Below are 21,249 nucleotides of genomic sequence, written 5' to 3'. Positions count from 1 at the left end.
TTGGTTTTAATCCTAGCTCCATTGACCTCTGGAATATCGTATTCCAAGCTCTTCAATCCCTTATTGTGGAAGTTGCTAGATCTTGTATTATTCTGATTATGTTTCCACATTATTCAAATTGTTTCTTTCTGGTTGCTTGCACTATTTTCTCCTTGACTTGGAAACTCTGGAATTTGGCAACAATATTCTTAGGGGTTTTCTTTTGGGGATATTTTTCAAGAGGTTATTGGTGGATTCTTTCAATCCGGCTCTAGAATATCAGGGCAGTTCTCCTTGATAATTTCTTGAAAGATGATGTCTAGGCTCTTTTTTTGATCATGGCTTTCAGGTAGTCCAGTAATTTTTCAATTATCTCTCCTGGATCTATTTTCCAGGTCAGTGGTTTTTTCCAATGAGATATTTCACATTGTTTTCCATTTTTTCATTCCTTTGGTTCTGTTTTATAATATCTTGATTTCTCATAAAGTTACCAGCTTCCACTTGCTCCAATCTGATTTTTAAGGTGGTCTTCAGTGGTCTTTTTGGCCTCCTTTTCCATTTGGCTAATTCTGCCTTTCAAGGCATTCTTCTCCTCGTTGGCTTTTTGGAGCTCTTTTGCCATTTGAGTTAGTCTATTATTTAAGGTGTTATTTTCTTCAGAATTTTTGGGGGTCTCCTTTAGCATGTCATTGACTTGTTTTTCAGAGTTTTCTTGCCTCTTTCATTTCTCTTCCCATTTTTTTCTCTACTTCTCTTACTTGCTTTTCCAAATTGTTTTTGAGCTTTTCCATGGCCTGAGACCAAGTCATATTTTTCTTGGAGGTTTTTGATGTAGGCTCTTTGACTTTGTTGACTTCTTCTCACTGTATGTTTTGATCTTCTTTGTCACCAAAAAAGGAAACTAGAGTTTGAGTTTGAGTCTGAGTTTGAGTCTGAGTTTGTTTTCACTGCCTGTTCATGTTCCCAGTCATTGACCCTTGAGCTTTTTGTCAGTGTATAACTGCTTGTAGAGTAGAGAGTACTTTGTCCCAAGCTTTAGGGTCCAAGCACAGCTGTTTTCTGAGCTACTTCTACTCGACCATCACCCCAGGCTCTGGTACAGCAGTGCTCCTCCTCCCTGAAGAACTGCCAACCAGGACTGCAGTCCAGATCCAAATAGGGCACAGCAAGAGAACCTTCCTTTGTGCCCACAAAGTGCTCCTCGACCCCCACTCTGATCTGCTGCTAGACAGCTGATCAGCTGACACTGTAGCTCTGGAAGCAGCCTCAGGAGCTTCCTGTTGTTGCCACCAGCACCCTGCACCACCTCCACCACCCCCATGCCTGGCGCCTGCACCGATCTCAACTGGATCCCACAGTCTCCCACTAACCTGCTCTTTGGCATTTGTGGTTTGGGAAGTCTGGTAACTGCCACATCTCAATGATTCATGGCCCTAGGGCCTGTTCTGCCAGGTCTGGTCTGTCCTGGAGGGCCCATGCTGGGCTGCTCTCTGCTCCCAGCACTGTGTGATAGACCCTTCCCGGTGACCATCCAGGCTCTCCTGGGCCGGAGACCTGTTTCCCTCTGCTATTTCATGGGTTACACAGCTCTATAATTTGTTCAGAGCCATTTTTTACAGGTGTTTGGAGGGATTTGGGGGAGAGCTTAAGCAAGTCCCTGCTTTCCAGCTGCCATCTTGGCTCTGCCCCCCAGGAAGATGTTTAATACAGACATAGGGGAACACTTACACAAAGATGTGGTGGTAGATGATGCAATATCATATATGTAATGGAATGGAAAAAAGCATTTTTAAGTATTTACCATATTCCTAATATTACACGCCAGGCACTAGAGATACAAATGCAAGCAATCAAGACAGCCTCTACCCTCAAGGTTCTTATGTTCTAGTAGGGGAAACTACAGCTACACATATAAGTATATTAAGTATATGCTTGCAAGTTTTTGGTTAATGGATGATGCTCCTATGCTTTCTCAGTCACCAGTGGAGTGAAATGGGGCTGTGTGCTTGCTCCCATGCTTATTAGAATAATGTTTCACATTACAAGTGTTCATATGTAGGTTAGAAGAAGCAATAGAAGGATATTCTAAAGGTCCTTCTGAAGAACTTTGGAATTCATTTTGAGATGTGGGAGACACTGACACAAGACAACCTAGCATGGCATGCCTGCTTCAAAGAAGGTTCTGTGATCTATAAGGAAAACAGAATTGTAGCACCTCAAAAGAAACATGAGATACACAAATTTAAAGAAACCTCTACCCCAAATGTTTATATGGACTATTTGTACCCAACCTGTGGTAGATCCTTTCTAGCTCCTATTGCTCTCATCAACATAGTGTGCCTTGAACTTGACCTGGTTATGTCATTTTAGTCCTCTTCAAGCACCAAGGACAACAGCCAGAACCAGATTATATGTATATATGTGTGTACACATAGGTACACACACACACACACACACACACACATATATATATATATATATATGTATGTATGTATGTGTGTATACATGCACAAAATGAATACCAAGGTATACTAGCAGCTTGTGGAACCTGAAAAGATTCCATGAAGAACAGGACACTTGATCTGAGCCTTGAGGGAAACCAAGGATTGTGAAAGGTGGAAGTGAGGAAGGAAAAGCAAAGGCAGGTGAGAGACAAATTATGAAAGATTATAAAATACTGGTTTCTACTTAATCATAGTGGAAATAAGGAGAACCAGAAAAAATGAGTGTGGTGGGAAATATAGATCAGTGTTTTAAGAATATCCATTTGGCAGCTGTGTGGAGGCTAGATTAGAGAAGGGAGAGACTGGAGGCAAGAAAAACAATTAGGAGGCCATTGAAATAATCAGATGAAAGATAATGAAGACATGAATTAGGGTGAAGGTAACATGAGTAGAGAAAAGTTAATGGATGTGGTAGAATTGATTTATTAATTTATTGGATATTGGAGTTGGGAGAGGGAAATCAAAGACAACTCCAAGGTTGATAACTAGAGTGACTGGAAGCTTAATGGTGGCATCCACTGATACTAGGAAGGACAGAGGAGAGGATGGATTGCGGAGGATTATGCATTCTATTTTGGACCTGTTGAACTTGATATGGCTAGGGACAATCTAGGTGGAGATGTGTAGCAGGCAATTGAAATGTGATACTGGAGTTCAAGAGAAAGATGAAGGGTGGACCAGTCATATTCATGAGGACTCTAATTGAATCAATGAGAGCTATTGAGATCAACAAGGAAGAGAGTGTAGAAAGAAAAGGGGAAATGGCCAGAACAAAGCTTTAAGGCAAATCATCCTCCTTTTGTTCAGTTTACTCTCACTCTCATACTCATTGACTTTGCAATCTTGGACAAGCCTTTGAACCACTCTAGGTCTCAGTTTCTTTCTCTATAAAAAACTCTGGGAGAGATATACTGATAAATGTTTTGACAGCTGACTCAGAAAAATATGTGTGTAACACCTTTAAATTTAATCTAATTACATTTTACCTATCACTTTAAGTCTAGACAATGAGCAAAATAATATATCAAGCCCTAATTTGTAGTGTTTGCCAATTTTTGAGGTGTAAATGATCACTCTGAAAATTTAACCACCTCTGGTTGCACCAAACTGGTTGCAGCAAACCTCCAAACCCAAGTCTTCTCAGGCCAATCACCACCTTTGACACTGTACCATAATGTCTACGTAATCATAGTTTAGATTTATGTAGTAGATATTAGATAACATTTAAATGCCCTGTGGTCCTATGATTTAAATTAAGTAGGGTAGATAGTTTTTTCCTACTTAGGAATGCCATTTTCCCCAAAAGCCTTTAATAAACATTAAGAAATTAATTTCTCTGTGTGATTATCTCTTCTAATCTGCTATAAGTTTAAACTGGGACTATTGTAAAAACTTATTGAAATCTAAAAAAATAATTAGGGTTTTATTTTTTAAATTACAAGACTCTTACTCAAAGCTTTCCCCCTCTTTCTTCTCTTTCATGTGTATTTGTCATTGCCACTGCACAGGTAGCAACGAAATATAGGATAGATTAACTACGTTAAAGAAAGAAAATGGAACTCTGGGTTTGTTGGACCTCTTGTCACTCTGATGCTGCCTTTCTAATGGGATTTGAATAAGGCGATTCTATGTAACCTCTGTAAACAAATTGAATCTCAAGTATTTGAATATGAGATTCAAGGTTGTACCTTCTGTCCTTGCATCTACTCTTTCCAGGCCTAAATTATCTTCCATGGGATGTTTCTGTTTCCTAATTTTGAAAATAAGTAAGAGCAATAAAATAGGAAGGTATGGGGGAATCTAAGACCATGGCAAACCAAGAGCTAAGAACATCCTAATATTCAAAACGGTGTAGTAGAAAGAAGATAAGGGCTTAATTTCCAACTCTTCTGCTTACTGCACAATCTTGACCTTGTTGATTGTCTCAAATATTTATTACTTTCTTATTGTGGGACAGTACTATGTTAGGTTTGGGGGATGAAAAGTTTATGGAAGCTTGCCCTCTAGTTGTGCCAGTGATGCAAATAGGCACAATGCCCAATTTTTCAGAAGTCCACACAAGTTACAAAACTGAGTCACAGGATATTAGTTTGCTGAGACCTTAGAAGCCATGTAGTGCTCCTTATACCTGAAGAGGATTCTCCTCTGAAAGGGGTCATCTGGTCTCTGTTTGAAGATCTCAAGAGAAGTTGAACAGACTACCTCTAGACTGTTCTGGATAGCTGTCATTGTTAGTATGTTTTCTGAACATCAAGACTAATATACACATCTTTCCAACTTATACCCTTTACTCCCTTTAGGAGAAAACAGAACCAAACTCATTTTTCTCCCATATGGCAATTCTTCAGAAATGTAGCCATCATATTCTACTTCTCACCCATCCCCTCTTGTCTTCTTCAGTCTAACCATCTTTTTCAGCTTATTCATCTGATTCTTATTCTGTATGATCATCATGCTATATGCACGATCTTGACAACTTTTGCTATCTTAGTTGCCCTCCTCTTGAAGTTCGCTAACTTATCAAAGTCCTTCCTAAAATATGGCACCCATAATTGTACTTCCTCAAATATGGCACCCAGAACTGAATGAAATGTTCCAGTTGTAGTCTGATCAGATCATAATATGTTGAGAACAGTATCCTTAGTCCTGGAGTTTTTGTATTTCTTAATACTGATTATTAAGATATTATAGATATTATATCAGCTTTTTTTTTGGCTTCTCAATATCACTATTTGCTCATATCAAGTTTGTAGTGCACTAAAAATCTCATGGGCAGCTCTTCTTTAGACAAACATTGTCTAGCTAGACTTTTTCATCTTGTGCTTGAGTGGATTTTTTAAACTTAAGTGGTGATTTTTTTCACCGATCTATATTAAATTCTATCTTATTATACTTCTAACCTGTCAAGATCTTTTTTTTTTGTCCTAAAAATGTCACCCAATATATTACTTATTTTCCCTTCAAGAATGCAGGATCAACCAAAAGAGCAAAAGCAATATTTTCCCCAGTTTTATGAAACGTATAAATTGGACAGATATACCAGTTATGTCTTTGTCTAAGTCATTGATAAAAAATGTTACATAGCACAGAGCCAACCAGAAATCCCTGGAGGTAGGGCATGCCATTGAGACTGAAATAATATACACTTTGAACCTGGCCATTCATTCAATTCTGAATGCTCTTGTCTATGCTATTGTCTAATTCACATCCCTTCATCTTTTCTATATGAGTGGCATCAGTTACTTTCTCACATGCTTTTATAAGAGGTAGGAAATTATAACTATAATATTGCTCTAATCTTTCAGTTTAATAACCTTGTCAGAAATGATATGGTCCCTTGTGCTTGATGAAGTCATACTGGCTTATTGTGATCATTTCTTCTTCTAGAACTTCTAGATCCCTTAATAATATTTTGTAGCATTTTGCCAGGAATCAGTCAAGCTTGCCAAACTATAGTTTGCAGATTTTTCCCCCTTCTTCCTTTTAAATATTGAGACAACATATGTATTTCTTCAATCCTGTGGTACCTTCCACATTCTTCGTTATCTTTCAAATTTCATTGCTAGCAACCTAGCAGTCATTTCTGCAAAATCTTGTAGGATAATGATCATCCGAGCCTGGTGACTTGAATTCTTCAAGATTAGGTGATGGCTCTCACTTTATCTTGATTTAATTTGAATATCAATTCCTTATTAATTAGTTTTGTTCTCTTCTCCACAATTAAAAATATTTTTCCCTAGGCAGAGAAAAGAATAAAAATAATAATTAAGCAGTTCTATCTTTTCTGTGTTGTCCATTAGCATAATCTAATTTACTTTCAAAGAGTTCTATTCTTTTGTTTTATTCTTCTCCTTTACCATTCACCCTGCCTCTCATTTAGTTACTAAATCCCATCAATTTCACTTCTGTAACAATGTCTTTTACTTCCTCTCTCCCTCTCTCTTTTCCTTCTTTCCTTCTGATCTTTGATGATATCCTATAAACAAGTGGTGCCAAGCCCAAATAGAAATGGGGGGCTATTGATCAGTATCATAAGGATCTCTGGGGGCTGCATATTAACTTATTTTCAGAATGTGATATTGTAAAATTTTTATTGTATTTTGGTTTGTTTTATTAAATATTTGCTAATTAAATGTTGATCTGGTTCAGGTCCTGCTCTTGAGTGTTGTGGGCCTTTTGTGTACTATGGGCCACATGTTTGACACCTCTGTTTTATGCCACTGCATGGCAGTTTATGTCACAAAGGGAAAGTGTGGTACCCTGGACAAAGTACGTTGGTTGTTTCCCGTGCCTGAAATGAGTTCTCTTCTTACCTCCATGTCTTGGAATTCTTGGTTTCCTTCAAGACTCAGTCTGTTTTTGAGTCAGTTCAATTGTGTCCTACTCTTTGTGACCCCATTTGGTGTTTTCTTGACAAAGATACTGGAGTGCCATTTCTTTCTCCAGCTCATCTTACAGATAAGGAAACCAAGGCACACATGGTTAAATGACTCTCCCAGGATCACAAAGCTAGTGAGTGTCTGAGGCTGGATTTGAATTCAGTAGGAAAAGTCTTTCTGACTCCAGACCCAGCCCTCTATCCACTATGCCACTTAACTGCCCCATCTAAATGAGGTCTTCTTGGTCTGTCCAGCTGATAGTGAGCATCCTCTCAAGACTACCTTATATTGATCTTTAATATATTGTAAAAATACTTATTTATATACACTTTGCCTCTCCTAGTAGAATGTAAGCTTCCTGTGAACAAGAAATAATTGACTTTTTTCTTTGCATCCTCAGTGCTTATCACAGTGCCTGGAACAAAGTAGGTGCTTCATAAATGTATGTTTATTGACAATAGCACACATTTTTATAACAATTCCATTAAGCCCCCCAGTGATGTAGGCAGGCAGGATAAGGATTGTTTCCCTTGTTTTAGAGATTAGGAAAAGGAAACAGAAATGGGGTGAACTTTGAGAGCTAAAATTTGAACTGAAGGCTTTTGACTCCAAATCCACCATTACTTAAACTATATCATGCTGCCAGCCTCTCTTACATTGTGCTTGAGGATTATAAAGGATTTTCACTTACATTATCTCAGTTAATTCTATTGCCGATACTATGGGGGAGGGGGAGAGGTGGTAGTAGAAGAGTTATTATCCAATCCATTTTATAGATCAAGAAACTGAGAAAGCCTGAGTAATTTTACCATCTAGTATCTGGTAAAGCATGAATTTGAACCCATTTTTCCAGACTTAAAAAGGTCCACTATGCTGCCTCACCATATGGGAATTAGGATGTGCTGTGGATATGAGTTATATGGACAGTTCTTCAAAAAAAACTTGACTTTATAGTGCCTATGCTATACTATGCTATGCTGAGTGTATCCCCTGACCTGCAGCACAAGATGAAAGCTCTTCCGGTGAGCACATGGGAAGATGGAGCAGAAAGATAAAGTCCTGTTTCGGATCCATTAAATAATTTACAATGTTAAAGCTGTGTCTGTGATTACCAAGAAAAGAGAGGGCATATGGTGCTTTCAGACAATTTGGAAATGACTTCCCGTCTCCCACTCTGGAAGAATGTGACCCAAAGTAATAGAAGATGGGGAAGCTGGATCAAGAACAGAAAAAGGGACATAGCCATCTCGTGAAGATTTTAGAGATGTCCCTTTGTGTTCAGCAGTGGACACAGTGGCCAAGGTAGGACTGCTCCTTCTGTGCTGTCATATCCTGGAGTTTCATTGTCTCATTTCCTGGAGATGACAATAAAAGAAAGAGAAATAACCTTTTTTTTTGTGTAAAAGAGATGGATTTGTCTTTCACTCTTAATTTAAAGGTATATCTCCTACTCTCCAAAACATCTCCCAAATGACTTCATGTATTGTTTTCCTAAGTGAAGCTATAACCATGATTCTAAATAAGCAATCATTCAGTTGAACAATCATTTCCCCAGCCTTCTGGGAACCAAATTCTGAACAGGTGCTTGGGGATATGCAAAGTTTAGATAAAATAAGGCTCTTACCTGGCAGGCATTTTGCATTCTAATAACTGAGGAGAAAAAGAGAAATATTTAGACTTTCTGCAGTGGCAGCAACCATCTGGGGAGAGTATAGAAGAATCACAGCCATCATTGACTTTGAGAGGAAAAATGAGATTATTGAAAGTTACCCATTTTATTGTGAGCAAACCGAGGCCCTGTCAGGTTAAGTGATTTATGTTTAACTATAATTAACCATCATTATTTAGATTAATTGTAAGAGTCCATCTGGTTACAGAATATTTATAGCAGCAACAGCACAACTTTCATCTTATTTGTAACAGAAACTAGAAAGAAGCTAATAAAAGTTTTTCCAAGTTTGGAGATCTGCTTAAACGGAGTAGATAGGAATGATTTATAATCAGCATGTACATTGATATTTTAGAAATGGACTCTCCTAAAGTGCTGGAAAATGGTTTGTTCTCCAAAGTAGCTGATGTAGCTGAGGTTGTTAAGTCTGAAAGAAAAAAAAAGATTTAGGTGCAGACAGGAAGCTGTCTTTGATACTTGAAACACTTCCCTAGGAGAAAGATTAGTTTAATTTGATGTAGCCAGGTGGCAGTGGATAGAGTGATAGGTCTCCAATCAGGAAGACCCATGTTAAATACTACTTCAGACATTTAGGTTTGTGATTCTCAGGAAGATGCGAGTTCAAATATGACCCCAGATATGTAAGTAGTTATGTGATCCTGGGCAAGCACTTAATCTCTGTTTGCCTCAGTTTTCGCATCTATAAATTGAGGGTAATGAGAGGACTTCCATCCCAGGATTGTTATGGGGATAAAATGAGTTCCGCTTAGACAGAGCAGAACTAGGTTTAAAAATTGATTCATGTGTCTAGATCTATGTGTGTATTTATAAGTATATGTGTATGTGTATGTATATACGTATTTGTGTACACACACACGATTACTAGAACTATCATTTCAATGGTGTAGGAACTTGCTTTACTGCTGCAGATTTACTGCTCCATAAATGTAGTCTTAGCATGTTGCAAGAAGAATAAGAATTAATGCATGAGGTGGTCATAGCTAGTGTTGGTCAATGTCAATCAATAGTAGAACTTGAACCCTGATTTTCTTCTCTTCAATGCCAGCTATGTTACAGTTTCTTGATTTTTTTTAAAAGTAAAAAGTCAAAATAACTAGAGCAAGGATTTCCTTAATAAGTTCCAAACATGGTTTCTTTCCTAGGTTTCTCCCCATCCCTCACACACATTTTGTTTTACCCTTACACCAGGACTTAACATCCTTGGAATGTTTGGTTAATGAGACTGTATGTATCAAAATTTGGAACAGCAGTTTACTGTCCAAAGTCAACTGAGCTCCAATAGAGAACCAAAGAATATGGAAGCTCAATGAAGTCTTGGAAATTATTGAGTCCATTCCTTCACTTTATAAAAAATGGAAGCAGATCCATCCCAGAGAAAGAACTGATGGTGTCTGAATACAGATTGAAGCATACTATTTTTTTACTTTCTTAATTTTTCTCAAAATTTTGTTTTGTTTTTGTTTTATGTTTTCTTTCACAACATGAATGTTATGAAAATGTTTTACATGGCAACACATGTATAACCTATATAGAAATGCTTGGCTTCTCAATGAAGGGATGTGGGGAGGTAGGAAGGGAGAGAATTTGGGAGTAGAAGTTTAAAAACAAATGTTAAAAATTGTTTTACATTTAACTGGGGAGAAAGATAATTTTAAAAATGCAAAGAAGAAAAAGGCACAAGAAACTTAAAGCGGTGGCATGAGCTTTACCAAACCACAGGCCACAGACCTTATGGAATGTATAAGGTTGTAAGTTCATTGAGGGCAAAGACTGTCTTTTAGTATTGCTTTTTTATCCCCAGTACCTACTATATTGTTTTGCTTATAGCAGGCTCTCAATTGTTTTCAAATTGTTTCATTTAGAATTATTTATTTACAGTGTCAATGAGGGAAACGTAATTCTTCCCCATGGCCACCAAACTCTACATCTGACATTCCAGAGCTCTTCAAATTACTGTGAGGCAGTGGTAGTATATACAGAATGAATTTGGGATTATCAGATCATAGATATTGTTGTACCAGAAGCCAGTGAGACACGCAACAGAGTATAAGTTTTAAGTGGAGAATTTATTAGCTGGTGGCCATTGGGGTACTGCACCACAAATCAATGGCAATGTGGGGGGGGGGGGGGGCGGAACAGGAACAAAGGTCCTGTCTCATCAAAAGTCAGGTTATTTACTAGTGGGATAATCTCATTTACATTTCTTGGTGGAGTCACGGAGCCCCAGGGATATCTACTAGAAAGGGTCTGCCTGGTTATCCTTCAGTGGGATGGTCCTATCTATTGACATTCCTTGGTGGAGTCATGGAGTCCCAGGGGGTTTGCTAAATACCAAAGATATCTGAGTCCATTCTTTCTGGGGGTGCTTGTCAGTAGCTAGGGGTTTCTCAGGGGTTCCTAATTTTCCTTGTATTACAATATAAAGCTAGAAGCTACATTAAAGACCATTTAGTCCAACCTCCTCATTTTACAGTTGAAGATTGTTTTCAGTATTCCAAACAAGGAAACTAAATATTGTTTGTGAGTAATGAATGTAATTCACAGTTCTAGGTAGTTGTCAAGGAACTTACAACAAGAAAAAAAATGAAAATTACTCATTTTTCTTTTAATGGCTATGTCTTACCAGAGAGGTGGGACTTCAGTAGTGAAGCAAAAATGTAAATCAAATGCTCACATTGATAGTGGAATAATAGCCTGGATAATTTAAATCCTCTCCCCCACCCCCCAATCTTCCTGGTTGAAGTGTTAGCCTGAGGCCATAAGCCTTTCTTTATTGCTAGGCCCAAATCTCTAGATTACTCTTAACCCAGCCTAGCCTACCATTGTCAGTTATTTCCAGTTAGCCTTCAGCTACTTCCCACCCTTAATCCCATTCTTTTGGTTCCTGGAATCTGACCTCACCCCAGTCCCATCAAGCTCCTCCTTGGACTCTTCCTCAAGATCCTCCCTAAACCCCCTCTCCCATTACCCCAGGACCACCCTAGATCCCTCCCACAGTCTTTCTGTATATAAGTTTCATCTTGCCTCCATGAAAGGGCTCAGATTCAATCTAGCTCAGTAGATTGAATTTGGCCCATCCGTGAAAATGAGTGGTACAAATGGTGAGATTTCTTAAGAGTATCCATTATGGCACATCTGTAATAAACTTTGTTTTGCTTTGGCTGAGAAGGCTTGAGTTGAATTCATTCAAGCAGGACCTGGCCTGGTGGTATTTGGGGGTCTCAAGCACCCCTAAAACATATGGTTGCCTGACCTCATAAGTAATCTCCATAGAACTTTTGTATGTAGAGCACAAATGTAAGTATAGATAGAGAGCTATGTGATTTGAAGTGTAATGATAGATAGGACTCCTATTTGTTGAAAATTTAATCTAAAAACAACTTTATATATAGATGTAGCACATGTGAAGTGCTTGGTCAAGGTTAATACTTTTAAAATAAGGGTAAAAGATAAGGCCTCAGGCTTTTCAAAACCAGGTCCTGAAAGCTTCTTCCTATACCAGGTATTAATGTCCCCATAGACAGTGAATTTATGAGAAATTTAGTCAGTATGGTCACATACCTTAACTACTCTCTTGGACTTTACATTTAAAGGAAAGCTACTGGAGAGATAGAAGAAAACAAGAAGTGGGAGACACAGAGAAGACCTAGGCTATCCAGACACATGAATGCATTACCCTAGAAGCCTGAATTTCTAGAGTGAGTCTCCAGTGAACCACAGTACTCACTCACAAAACAGATGGCAACAGATGGAGGCAGTTGTGTTTATCCTTCTTTCTCTAGGAGGACCACAACATGAGGGAACGTGGAGTCACAAGGAGTTCCTGCCCCCAGTCAGAAGCTATGTGAATGAGAGCAAGCCACAGTGGAGAGGCAATGGTGGGGCAATGTAGAGGTTCTGTTGAGATCTAGGGGTACTGGGACCCCAAAATAGCAACATATGGATCCTGCCCAAAGGAATTTGATTCAAGTCTTCTTTCAGACAAACAATGGTAACAGACAATGAAGGCCTGGGATAGGTTAAGGGTGACAAAGAATTAGACATAGTGATAATGAAAGGTCAATTGAGGGGAATATAGCCTCAAGCAAAGACCAGATCAAGTGGGAAGATGCTAGGAGAGTTCAAGGGAATTTCCAGACCCAGTCATTTCCTCCTTAGGAAAAAACATCCTATATGCAGTTCTGCATTCCTGAGCCAAATGGAGGTGTTCCAAGACCAAGTAAGATTCAGGGATGTGTCATTACAAGAGATCGACCTTCAATATGGAGGATCAAATAGGGACCTTGTGCTTCACTAGTACTGTGACTTTTGTGCAGGGCTTCAAAGGCACAGGGGAGCTCAAGTCTTTGTTTCCCTGGGTGTTTTTCCACCTTTTTGGTGGAGGTGATGAGGGCACAGTCTCTAGGAACCCCTTGAACCCTTGAACTCTCCTTGAATCTTGCCACTCGACCAGGCCTTGGCCTGAGGCTATAACCATTAAGCCCAAGTGCCTACCTTGCCCAGTCCTCTATTGTCCAGCTGTTTCCCACCCTTAATCCTGTTTCCCATCCTTAATCCTGATCAAAATATCTATACCCTAGCTCCACTACCCCAGCCCTTGATGGGTTGTCATTTCCATATAGCCTTCAGCTATTTCCCCCACCCTGGAGTCTGACCTCGTCCTTAAGTCCCTCCCTAAACCCCTCTTCTGGTCACCCCAGACCACCCCTCAATCCCTCCCACAACCTTTGTGTATATAATCTCCATCTTGCCTCCATGAGGTTGGTCAGAACCAATCTAGCTCAGATGGGTCTGGCCCTTTTTCCTTACAGGCGTCGCAAGGGGTGGGATCTCTCGGGGCAGGCTTATTTGGCTAACTCTTAATAAACTTTATCCCTTCCCTTGGCTGAGAAGGCTTGAGTCGAATTCTTTTGGCAGGACCCGGCGTGTCGGTACTTTGGGGTGTCGAGCACCTCTCACCCCAAACCCTCATCAGAGGCAGTATAGCTGGAGGAATCCACCAAAATACTACTATGAAAAACTGTAGCTATACTATAATACCCTACACACACACACACACACACACACACACACACATACTACAAAGAATTACTTTATGGAACTACATGGGTCCCTTGGAAAATCAGGATTGCTAGAATTAAAGTTTGCCAAATTTCCTATCAATCACAAGTGATTTCCCTAATTAGAGTTTAGGTTCAACAAGGGTAGTTTGTGTGGAGTGATTATATAGGCTGTTGGGAATGGAAGAGTTCATGGAAGAGGCCCTGGGATGGACTCTAGTTAACATATTTGCTATTCTTTTGTGTTGGAAGAGGGTGGTTCCAGCATAGCATTTTAAGTCTAGGGAATTTTATTGTTTTTGCAGGAAACTATAGGCCCTCCAAAGAAGAAACGAGAGTTGTTTTGACTATTCATAGGCTCAGATGTAAGTCCTTTATGTTGTGCATGAAATAATGTATTTCCTTTAGTATGATGTGAAGTGTTAACCTGAGTGCTTATGTGGTATGTGAATACTCTTTGCATTTTCCATAGAGTGTTAAACATAAAACAAGTTCTATGTTCCCAAGGCAATTCCACAGAGAGGATCCAAGCCAAAAAAAAACCAAAAAACCCATTTAATGAAAAGCCCCCAATTTGAATATAGTTCATGTATCCAGAGATTCTATTCTGGGTTTCAAGTTACATACATACTTGTATGTAAGTTTATTCCAGATGTAAAATACTGCCCATTTCTATGACCAAACTCCTTTTTCATTGTTTTTCCAATTATTCTCATTCTAATCAGGAGAAAATTCCAGTTAGGTGCTAATTGTCTTTAACACATTTCTGGAACTCATGTTCATCTTTGTTTAACCTGAAAGCCTGCTACAAGCTCAAAGTGATAGTAGTGTGTGGGATGAAAGACCCTCACCAATTAAAAAAGTTAATTTATAATAAGGAGCCATCTCAGGGTGGGAACAGAAATAAATTTTATTCAGTTCTCGAGAATAGGGCATCCTCTGCCAGAACAGATCCAGCAAGGGACACAAAACACAAGGGGCAAAGCATCAATAATTATACCTAACACAAGAGGATTCCTGCCCACCTTTGACCCTTCTCACCATTGGCTGGGAGGTGGGCTTACAATCTGAGCATGAAAGCTAGACAAAGAACCAGGAAATCGAGGCACAGAAACTCCAATTCCCATTCGCTTAGTTAATGATTACAAATGAGGTGACATCTATAAATCTAAAGAAGGAGAACAGAATAAGGGGAGGGGGAGATCCTCTCCATTCTTTTACAGTAAAGGAAAGCAGGTCACAGTGACTCTATTCTTACTGAGCAAATCTTTAAACCAGAACCAGAAGAAAGAACAAAAAGTTTCAGGGTAAACTTTCCCAGAGGCTAAGCCATCAGACTCTCACGACCTCAGAATTTTCCACTTCCCTATTTCCCTATTTCTTTATTTTTAAACATTTCTTAGTATAGATATAGATATATATTTATACATATCTTCCCTGTGAAGTCTTCACATTTTACTTACCTCACACAGTAGGAAGAAGTAGCAGAAAGCCTATGGGCCTGGAAACTGGATATGAACTCACCCTGCAAATCTATAAGTCAGGGTTTTCTCTGATATGTTCTCTAACTTTTCTATGTACATACATCTACTCCTAAAACAGACTTTAAGTGCTTTAAAGCTAAGGATTATGACTTTTTTTTCTTTCATATACTTAGTGGTTCAGGGAACTATGATTATTTTGATGCTTCAAGTATCTATGATTTCATCGATGTGGAAACTTACAGATGACAGTAGTAGTATTATTGGCTGACTCCACTGATTACTTCTATGATATCATACACTTCTACTTTGAGTTTCTGTTTTCTTAATTTCTGCTTACCAAGAAATTCTTTCTTTTGGCTCTTGGAGTCAACTCTCATAGACAAATGTATCCATCATCTCATACGTTTCTCTCTGCCATCTGCCTTTCTCTTCATCTTTTAGAGGATTACTGTGGGTTATAGGGTTCTCAACCTGGGGTCCATGGACTTAAAACTATTTTAGTAGCTATATTATAAAACAATTGATCTCCTTTATAATCCTATGCATTTGATTTCACGAATTTAAAAACATTATTTGGAGAAGGGGTTCATAGACTTTCCGAGATGGCAAAAAGATGATGACACAAAAAAGGTTAAGAATCCCTGCTCCAGGAAATAATCTTACCTATATTTTCCACCTATATTGTTTTCTAGGTATTTAAAAAAAACAAAAACAAAGACTTTCAGTTGGGGGTGTAGTTCAGTGGTAGGGTACTGCCCTGAATATTGCCATAAATGTGTGGTCTCAGTGGCATTCCTCAGAATAGAGGAAGCTAAAGCTCAGTGGCTGCTATTATAGTGGCTGCTATTCCACTCTCTCCAGATTTCAAACTGCTGATTTCCCTCTGACCCCAGATATCCTTCAATGAAGGACTCTTACTTTCCTTATGTGGTCATTTCTGGCACCTTGTTGTTTGAACATTAGCTTGTCCATCAGGCTAATGAAGCTCTATCTCTACTTTTCAATATACTTTCCTCATATGAAGCAAGTAATACAAATATTATTATCCCTATTTTACAGGTGAAGAAACTGAGGCTCAAAAAAGTTAAATGACTTCTTCATTTAGGTAAAAAACATAGTAATGGACTTCCCACTTTCAACCCTCCCCCACCCATTATATGTTACCCACCTCCTGATAGAGATGATGGATTCCATGCGCATAACAGGATACGTTTTTGGTTTCATTGATTATGTATATTTTTATAATAGTTTTGTTTTCCTTTTAGTCCAGTGCTGGTGGGAGAAGGGGTAGAAGAAAGAGAAAATAAATGTTAATTGAAAAAAGTAAAACAAGAAATATAACAACAGGAAACCATTTACCTGGAAATGGGGAATCACCTCTGCACCACAATCATGAATCCAAAAGTAAGCAATAAAGACTCTTCCAAATAATGCTTTGGCATTATGCTAAGCAGAACATACCTTTATGCTAGAGTTTATTGACTCATTTTGTACACAAATCTAGGATTAGTGGATCTATGAGCACAGGGGAGATTAGAAACAACCACTTAGAAGAGGAAGGGCTACTGGTAGTGGGTACATCGAAAACAGCAAGAAATAGCAGCTGACAATCTAAGAAGGATGGAGACAGGAGAACCAAATAAAGATGTTTCTCTTTTTTGTTGAAAAAGAAGTCTATAGGGAATTTACAATGGGGAAATTTCCTTTGCCAATGCATATCATAATCTAATCTGTAATTTACAGCCTCAGAGTGTTATTTGGGATGCTGAGATATATCTTGCCTATTACACAGTCAATGTCAAGGACAAATCTTGAACTCTGGTCTTCTTGAATATAAACCCATTCATTGTTCTATTCATCATACCATGGAAAGCCCATGCAAGAACTGAAATAGCTAAAGTGTCATTTTTTTCCCTCTTGGATTCTATAAGGAGAAGTTGGCAGATGGAGGACCACATTCAGGATAGGAACTGCACGTGTCATTAGGCTCCCAGCACATCAGTGTATTACAAAGCAATGTATTACAGTCATAACAAGGATCCTGAGTCATCCAAAAAAGGATAAATTATATTCTATATAAATCATTTTAAGACAGGGAAGTGAATAATGCATTTTAGAAAGCTTTCTATCAAAAATGATTAAAATAAAATAAATTTTGGCACTGGGAAGAGTAAGGTTCAATTTTCTAGAAAATTCACTTCCCTGGAGCAGCTCATTTCCCTGATGATGCTGCATAAATGCGATGTTGCTCTACATACATTTTTTTTATTTTCTTGGAAATCTGAGGCTGATACATTCATCCAGTTAAACTCTGCTGATAATACATTGTCACTAGCAAACAGTCTCAGCCATCATTCATCCTTGGCTTTGATGCTTAATTTACCTGTTTGGCAGCATCCTGGGCCAGACAATCCATCAGTATAACACCATAGTTGTTAGAAACAAAATGATATCTTAACCATGTAGACTTTGAAGAAGAACTGTTCAACTATTATGTATAAAGTGTAGAAAATAATCAAGAGCTTTCTAAAACACTGAAAACAAAGACGGTCCTGTCCACACCTTTTTAGGAGGAAAAAAAAAGCTTCAAAAAGTGGAGCCAAGTGACTATTTGAGGTGAGCTTCCCAGAATAAATCATTTATTGTTCTGTGAAGTTTAAATGAGATCCCTGAATGAAAGGAGCACCTCTGAATACTAAGCGATCATGTGGTCTTGGTGATTTCATGGAATTGTGCACTGCTGAAACCCTCTGTGTTATGCATAGGATTTACCCCTTAGCAAGAAATGCATCTTTCTGCCTGACAAATGCAGACCCCAGCCATGCATAGGTGCCTATCCATAGCCACCAAATTGAATTGTGGCAGGGCTTACCGGTTCATTTGGTTCACCTTGACATTTCTAATGCAGTAGTCACCTCCCCATCCCCATAAAGCAATCAAGCATTTATTAAGCACCTATTATGTCAGGCCCTGTGCTAGGTACTGGGTACACAAATAGAAAAAATGAAGTAATTGCTGCATGTTAATTGTTCAGAGGCCCAAAATGTTTAGATGATCTATGGTATGATCTGGTAAGGCTATATATAGAGACTTCACCAGAGCTATTCAACTGTAATAACCAGTGAAAACCTCATAATCATCATGAGAAGGTATTGACTAAATGCCTAATGATACAAGGAAATGTACAGAAAGACTGCGGGGAAGCTGTCATTTCCACCTAATGTCTCTTAACCTGAAACCAGAACTTTCATAAACATTTATAATATAGATAGCTGCTCAAAAGCATCAAGCCAAAGTATGATGGAAGAAAGGAAGGAAAGGAAACAAACATTTAGTAAGTACCTACCCTGTGCCAAGCACTGTGCCAAGCACTTTAGAAATATTATCTTATATAAAAGGATAACCAAGTATTAAAATCATACACTGATAAACAATAATTTTGAGGTGGTATAGGGAAAAGCAGATGAGGTTAAGTATATATTTAGGCTGGGAAACAATGATTTGTAGGATTCTCTTTGTGTAGAAGAGGAGGCTAGAGTCTTGACTCTTCTCTATTTCCCATTTTATTTTATTTTTATTTTTTATAATTTATCTTCATTTATTTAAATTTTTTTTCTCTATTGCATATAAAAACAATTTTAACATTTGCCTTTTTAACATTTCAAGTTCCAAATTCTCTCTTTCCTTCCCCTCCCCACTCCTTGAAAAAGCAAGCAATCTGTTATAGATTATACATATGCAGTCATGCAAAATATATTTCCATGTTAGCTGTTACATTGTTTTCTCATTTTAGCTTACCCACTGTGATAGTACTTGTTTTCATGCCTAGTTTTCATACCTTGATTTCAATTTTTAATGCTTCACTAGCCACCTTCACTAGAACTTTTCACTTCTAAACCTTCCATTATTCTTAAATACATGCCATCTGATTTCTTATGCATTGTTGTGTACACAACAGTCCATCTTCCACCTCTGTCCCTTTGCTCATGCACAGAATGGGCTTCATTCAAAGTTAAACTCAAGTGCTTGCTACATGAGAACTTTGCAGTTCCCTTATATGTTGGTGATTTCCGATCCTGAAATTATTTTGCATATATTTTTATATTGACTTATCTGACTTATTATATTTTCCATACCTTCCACTCCCCAAGTAGAATGTAAGCTTCTTGAGGGCAGACTATTTTATGCTTGTCTGTAGCCCCAGTTCCTGGTATTGGACCTTTAATAATTAAGTGAAATTTAAAATTTCATTTATTTGATAAACTACACATATATCCTTAGTTGGGCTCCCACCACTATTCAACAATCCTTCTACCATACTCTTGTTATTATCTTCCTTCTTTTTCACCTCTTTGTCTGTATTTTCTTGCCCACTAGAATGTAAACTACTTGAGAGCAAGGACTTTCTTTCTTTCTGTATTTGTATCCCCAGTGCTTAGCGCAGTGCCTGGTATATAGTAAGTGCTTAACAAATATTTGTTAACTTATTCTCTATTTCATTACCAGTGTAAGTTACTCTCTTTTTCATTCTGGCAATAAACTTTCATTAACAGATGACTATGGGAAAGATACGATGGATAATGCTGGGGATGTGATGATGAAAAAAACATAGTCCCTGCTGGAAAGAAACTTGTCTGCTGGGTAGGTGGGCATACAGTGTGAACACAAGCAAATATAAAGGGTAAGATATATGAGTTAATTAAACATTCAAAGTGGTGTAGAAAAAAATATGAGAGGAAAGGCAAATTTCTAGATGGAAGAGATAGTACCTTAGCTGGGCCTGAACAGAAGAAAAGTATTTAAATGGTCAGAGATGGAAAGGTGGAAGAGGGTGAGACAAGGTAGAAAAATGGCTGGTTTGTAGAGTACATAAAGGGGAGTAATGTGAAATGTCTGGAAATCTAGGCTGGAGACTAACTGAAAAAAAGAGTTAAATGCCAGTCTAAAATGTTTACATTTTTTTTTCCTGCAGACAATGTGGAGTCACTAAGTTTTATTTCCTTTTTTTTTTAATAGGGGAGTGACACAATCAGACTAATGTAAAGTGAAAATTATGTTGGAAACTAATTGAAGGACAGATAAAATAAGGGAGAGGTAGGAGGCAAAAAACAATCAAATAGGAAGCTCTGGTAGTCGTCCAGGTGAAATGTGATGATAGATTCAGCAAGAGTTGTGGCTCTATGAGTGGAAAGGATAGGATGGATGCAAGATAGTGTGGGGATATCATCAACAAAGTTGGTTGATGAGGTAAAGGGAAGTAGAAGGAGTAGAAGTCAGGAAAATTGAGGGCTAAATATTAATATCTGGAAATTATCTGAATATAGACTATAATTGAAGCCATAGGAATGTATAAAACCACCGAAGGAGAGATCCTTTTTGTATAAAAGAAAGGATGTGACAAAAACAAAAATGAGAAACATGAACAAGTTTTCTGAGGAAAGAATGCAACCTTTCAGCAACTATAGGGAAAAAAAAAAAAAACATTGCACATTACCAATATGAGACACACAGATCTCAACAATATAAAGTTTCACTTTATGCCCATCATATTAGAAGAAAATTGAAAGTAGATGGAAATAGTTGGTATTGGAAGGTATGTGAGAAGATATGCACACTAATAGATTGTTAACCATTCCAGAAAAATTTGGAACTTAGGCTAAAAAAGTGACAAGCTTCAGAGCTTTTGACTTATATTTCACCATTGGACTCATATCCCATGAAAGTCAACATTAACATAAGCATCCATATATATATCAAAATAGTCAAAAATAACACATTTGTGGTAGCAAAAATGAAAACAAAAAAAATCAAAAAAGAAAAAAAATGAGAGTACTGATTGTAGGATAACTGAACAAATTATGGTAAATGGATGTAATGGAATTTTATTTGACTCTAAGAAACAATGAATACATGGGATTAAAAGAAACTCAGAAGGACATATGAAGTGATACTGAATGAAGTATAACCAAGAGAAAATAACCCAAATGATCACAATAATGTAAAGTAAAACTAAAAGATATCAGAATTCAGATCAATGTCATGTCTAGTATTGACTCGAAAAGATCTTCGATGGAATAAATTTACTTCTCTTAGTAGAGAATGTTGGTGCATTCTGCTTAGCTGTACTTATTTGTCTCTTTTAGAGTCTATCGA

General features: G+C 37.9%; 1 long non-coding RNA gene across 1 annotated transcript; it reads right to left on the bottom strand.

Annotated features, from left to right (window-relative positions):
• Positions 1-5,455: 5,455 nt before the first annotated feature.
• Positions 5,456-16,344, bottom strand: LOC118852019. The gene is made up of 3 exons (XR_005010516.1): positions 16,265-16,344; positions 7,975-8,217; positions 5,456-6,219 (listed from the first exon to the last, which is right to left on the bottom strand). It is a non-coding gene; the product is annotated as an uncharacterized LOC118852019 (long non-coding RNA).
• Positions 16,345-21,249: the final 4,905 nt, after the last annotated feature.

The sequence above is a fragment of the Trichosurus vulpecula genome, chromosome 5 (assembly GCF_011100635.1).
Source record: "Trichosurus vulpecula isolate mTriVul1 chromosome 5, mTriVul1.pri, whole genome shotgun sequence".
Lineage (NCBI taxonomy): Eukaryota > Metazoa > Chordata > Mammalia > Diprotodontia > Phalangeridae > Trichosurus > Trichosurus vulpecula.
The sequence above is the reverse complement of the archived record's forward strand: the minus strand, read 5'-3'. Positions and strand labels throughout refer to the sequence as shown.